The sequence below is a fragment of the Styela clava genome, chromosome 15 (assembly GCF_964204865.1).
Source record: "Styela clava chromosome 15, kaStyClav1.hap1.2, whole genome shotgun sequence".
Classification (NCBI taxonomy): Eukaryota; Metazoa; Chordata; class Ascidiacea; order Stolidobranchia; family Styelidae; genus Styela; species Styela clava.
In genome coordinates, this window is record NC_135264.1 from 3,730,001 (window position 1) to 3,735,000 (window position 5,000).

Here is a 5,000-nt window from a genome sequence, read left to right on the forward strand (position 1 = left end):
GAGCGGAGGCCACCTTCGCGCGGGGACTTAGACCGACGGCAAACCGGTCGTGACCCGCGCCGGTCGCTAGTGCGCTGAGACGGTGCGCGAGCCGACTCGGCAGCGGCGCCTTAAGCGTCCGCGAACCGAGACGGCGCGCCCCCGCACCCAACTGAAAGCGAGCCGGCGACCTGACGGGCCCTCCCGTTTGCCTCTCAACGGTTTCACGTACTCTCTCTTCAAAGTGCTTTTCAACTTTCCCTCACGGTACTTGTCCGCTATCGGTCTCGCGACCGTATTTAGTCTTAGGTGGAGTTTACCACCCGCTTTGGGCTGCATTCCCAAACAACCCGACTCCGAGAAGACCCGAAGCGGCCAAGGCAAGCGCCCCTATGGGCCTAACACCCGCCGTGGGACGAGGCCTCGATCAGAAGGACACCGGCGCTCGCCGTTAGCCGCACTGGGACTTCCGTACGTCACAACTCGGCGCGCTCGAAAAGCGCGCAGATTCGACGCTGGACTCTTCCCGGTTCACTCGCCGTTACTCAGGGAATCCCTGTTGGTTTCTTTTCCTCCGCTTAATAATATGCTTAAATTCAGCGGGTGCTCTCGCCTGAACTCAGGTCGCATGTGTCAAGCGGGCCGCTTCTTACACGGCCTGCTGGCATCGCAAGTCGTCGCCGCCGGCGCCGACCGAGCGCGTACCGTCGCCGCCTTGGCCCACGGTCGGTCTTGATCTCGTGACCGGACCGACCGACCTGGACCCGCCCCTCGAACGTAGTTGAACACGTCGAGGGGCCGGCGGTGTACGGGACACGCGGTCGCGCCGAGAAAGCTCGGCGACCGCTTCAACTTGGGGCGACGCCCGGCCGTCTTCGCAGAGGCCAGGCGACGGCCCTCGGGTGAGGACGAACGCGACCCTGAGGCAGACGCGGTCCCGGGATTGACCCGAGACCGCAATTCGCGTTCAGAAGGTCGACGTTCAATGTGTTCTGCAATTCACATTACTTCTCGCACTTGGCTGCGTCCTTCATCGACTCGCGAGCCGAGTGATCCACCGTTAAGAGTCGTCCTCGACGTTTCGCCCGGCGCCGAAGCGCGCGGACGTCACACTGTGGGATCGACCACAAAACCACCACCGACAACAACTGCACAAAAACACCAACAAACGGCGCCGAGCGACCGCCGGGCTGGGCCGGCGGCACATCGAGCGCGGTGCCCAGAAGCCACCATCGCACTCGGCTGCCTTGCTATGCCAACGTGTTACGCGTGTCGCACGGGGCGGAACCCCGATTGACGGCCGCCCTCTCGGCGGCACCCAAAGACAATTAAGTGCGCGGTCGGCCGGGGCCTACCACCACTTTCGGTAATGATCCTTCCGCAGGTTCACCTACGGAAACCTTGTTACGACTTTTACTTCCTCTAAATGATCAAGTTTGATCGTCTTCTCGACACGCCGACGCGGCCGTTGCCAGCCGCGACGGGGCCGATCCAAGGATCTCACTAAACCATTCAATCGGTAGTAGCGACGGGCGGTGTGTACAAAGGGCAGGGACGTAATCAACGCAAGTTGATGACTTGCGCTTACTGGGAATTCCTCGTTCAAGGGAAACAATTGCAAGTCCCTATCCCAATCACGAATGAGGTTCAACGGGTTACCCGGACCTTTCGGCCTAGGTTAGACACTCGCTGCTTCACCCAGTGTAGCGCGCGTGCGGCCCCGGACATCTAAGGGCATCACAGACCTGTTATTGCTCAATCTCGTGAGGCTAACGCCACTAGTCCCTCTAAGAAGTTAGACGCCGACCGAGAAGGTCGCGTAACTATTTAGCATGCCAGAGTCTCGTTCGTTATCGGAATTAACCAGACAAATCGCTCCACCAACTAAGAACGGCCATGCACCACCACCCACAGAATCAAGAAAGAGCTCTCAATCTGTCAATCCTACCTGTGTCCGGGCCGGGTGAGTTTCCCCGTGTTGAGTCAAATTAAGCCGCAGGCTCCACTCCTGGTGGTGCCCTTCCGTCAATTCCTTTAAGTTTCAGCTTTGCAACCATACTTCCCCCGGAACCCAAAGACTTTGGTTTCCCGGAAGCTGCCGGAAAGGTCGTCATGGTAACGCCTCCCGATCGCTAGTTGGCATCGTTTATAGTCAGAACTAGGACGGTATCTGATCGTCTTCGAACCTCTGACTTTCGCTCTTGATTAAAGAAAACATTCTTGGCGAATGCTTTCGCAGTAGTTCGTCTTCCGCCGATCCAAGAATTTCACCTCTAACGGCAGAGTACGGACGCCCCCGTCTGTCCCTCTTAATCATTACCTCGTGCTCCGAAAACCAACAAAATAGAACCGAGGTCCTATTCCATTATTCCATGCAACACTATGCAGGCGAACAGCCTGCTTTGAACACTCTAATTTTTTCAAAGTAAACTTATCGGCCACCGCCGACACTCAGTCAAGAGCACCGACGGAGAACCGAAGGTGAGGCGAACGCAACCAGTGACACGCCTTGCGACGGACCGGCGGCGCTCGCCCAAAATCCAACTACGAGCTTTTCAACCGCAACAACTTTAGCATACACTGTTGGAGCTGGAATTACCGCGGCTGCTGGCACCAGACTTGCCCTCCAATGGATACTCGTTAAGAGTTTTAGGATGTACTCATTCCAATTACAGGGCCTCGTTAGAGTCCTGTATTGTTATTTTTCGTCACTACCTCCCCGTGTCGGGAATGGGTAATTTGCGCGCCTGCTGCCTTCCTTGGATGTGGTAGCCGTTTCTCAGGCTCCCTCTCCGGAATCGAACCCTGATTCCCCGTTACCCGTTATCACAAAGGTAGGCACGTAGCGTACCTTCGACAGTTGATAGGGCAGACACTTGAATGATACGTCGTCGGTGCAGAGACCGTACGATCCGCGTGGTTATCCAGAGTCATCAAACGTCACAGGACGAACCCGGTCGGTTTTGATCTGATAAAAGCGCGCCTCCCGAAGTCGGCGCTTAATGCATGTATTAGCTCTAGAATTACCACAGTTATCCACTTCGCTTACGAGACCAAATAAACCAAGACTGATTTAATGAGCCATTCGCAGTTTCGCTTTACGAGAACTCGTACTTGCACCTGCATGGCTTAATCTTTGAGACAAGCATATCACTACTGGCAGGATCAACCAGATAGCTGCGACAGCTGCGCTCGGCCCTTGCTGGGCCGCCCGGCGCGTGCTCGTCGCATTCGTTTAAGACCGAGGCGATCGCCTGCGGCCGTACTCAGCTTCGACAGTCGCTGGCCACGACGTCCACGCTCTCGCCGGCAGTGCCAGGCGGAGCGATTTGCGTTTTTTCTTTGCTCGCCCTCTCTCGGGCTCGATCCATTCAGTTTCGCACAAACAAGAGCTCTGCCGGCCGCCTGCAGCGGTGCCTAAAACCCGGGCATAACAATGCGACCGTTCTGCTAGGCCGACAAGCGCTCAAGCCAGACGCTCGATTGAACGCCCCCTACATATTAGTCGAGACAACGGCTCGCTCATTAGCATCGCGTTTGTACTTTAACTTTTTTTGGCTCGGCTTTTTTCGACGCCGATGCCGGCGACGCAGCACTCTCTCGCCCGCCAGCCACCGAAAAAAGGGTGCGCTCCGACCGGCCCCGCACCGTACGCCGCTCTTTCTTGGCTCATTCGAGTTTACTGTCTTTCGCTCTGACATGCCTTACCTAGGGTTAGGTTAGTATGCTTGCACGTTTGTACTTTAACTTTTTTCGGCTCGGCTTCTTTCGACGCCGATGCCGGCGACGCAGCACTCTCTCGCCCGCCAGCCACCGAGAAAAGGGTGCGCTCCGACCGGCCCCGCACCGTACGCCGCTCTTTCTTGGCTCATTCGAGTTTACTGTCTTTCGCTCTGACATGCCTTACCTGGGGTTAGGTTAGTATGCTTGCACGTTTGTACTTTAACTTTTTTCGGCTCGGCTTCTTTCGACGCCGATGCCGGCGACGCAGCACTCTCTCGCCCGCCAGCCACCGAGAAAAGGGTGCGCTCCGACCGGCCCCGCACCGTACGCCGCTCTTTCTTGGCTCATTCGAGTTTACTGTCTTTCGCTCTGACATGCCTTACCTAGGGTTAGGTTAGTATGCTTGCACGTTTGTACTTTAACTTTTTTCGGCTCGGCTTCTTTCGACGCCGATGCCGGCGACGCAGCACTCTCTCGCCCGCCAGCCACCGAGAAAAGGGTGCGCTCCGACCGGCCCCGCACCGTACGCCGCTCTTTCTTGGCTCATTCGAGTTTACTGTCTTTCGCTCTGACATGCCTTACCTAGGGTTAGGTTAGTATGCTTGCACGTTTGTACTTTAACTTTTTTCGGCTCGGCTTCTTTCGACGCCGATGCCGGCGACGCAGCACTCTCTCGCCCGCCAGCCACCGAGAAAAGGGTGCGCTCCGACCGGCCCCGCACCGTACGCCGCTCTTTCTTGGCTCATTCGAGTTTACTGTCTTTCGCTCTGACATGCCTTACCTAGGGTTAGGTTAGTATGCTTGCACGTTTGTACTTACCGCGACGTCCACGCTCTCGCCGGCAGTGCCAGGCGGAGCGATTTGCGTTTTTTCTTTGCTCGCCCTCTCTCGGGCTCGATCCATTCAGTTTCGCACAAACAAGAGCTCTGCCGGCCGCCTGCAGCGGTGCCTAAAACCCGGGCATAACAATGCGACCGTTCTGCTAGGCCGACAAGCGCTCAAGCCAGACGCTCGATCGAACGCCCCCTACATATTAGTCGAGACAACGGCTCGCTCATTAGCATCGCGTTTGTACTTTAACTTTTTTTGGCTCGGCTTTTTTCGACGCCGATGCCGGCGACGCAGCACTCTCTCGCCCGCCAGCCACCGAGAAAAGGGTGCGCTCCGACCGGCCCCGCACCGTACGCCGCTCTTTCTTGGCTCATTCGAGTTTACTGTCTTTCGCTCTGACATGCCTTACCTAGGGTTAGGTTAGTATGCTTGCACGTTTGTACTTTAACTTTTTTCGGCTCGGCTTC

The 5,000-nt window shown here is 56.7% G+C and overlaps 2 non-coding genes and 1 pseudogene across 2 annotated transcripts; all 3 read right to left on the reverse strand.

The window, feature by feature from the left end:
- LOC144413545 (large subunit ribosomal RNA) overlaps window positions 1-606 on the reverse strand; it is a 3,687-nt pseudogene extending 3,081 nt beyond the window's left edge.
- A 288-nt stretch (window positions 607-894) lies between these two features.
- Window positions 895-1,048, reverse strand: LOC144413216 (5.8S ribosomal RNA). Its single transcript, XR_013469253.1, has one exon. It is a non-coding gene; the product is annotated as a 5.8S ribosomal RNA (ribosomal RNA).
- A 298-nt stretch (window positions 1,049-1,346) lies between these two features.
- Window positions 1,347-3,155, reverse strand: LOC144413349 (small subunit ribosomal RNA). Its single transcript, XR_013469383.1, has one exon. It is a non-coding gene; the product is annotated as a small subunit ribosomal RNA (ribosomal RNA).
- Window positions 3,156-5,000: the final 1,845 nt, after the last annotated feature.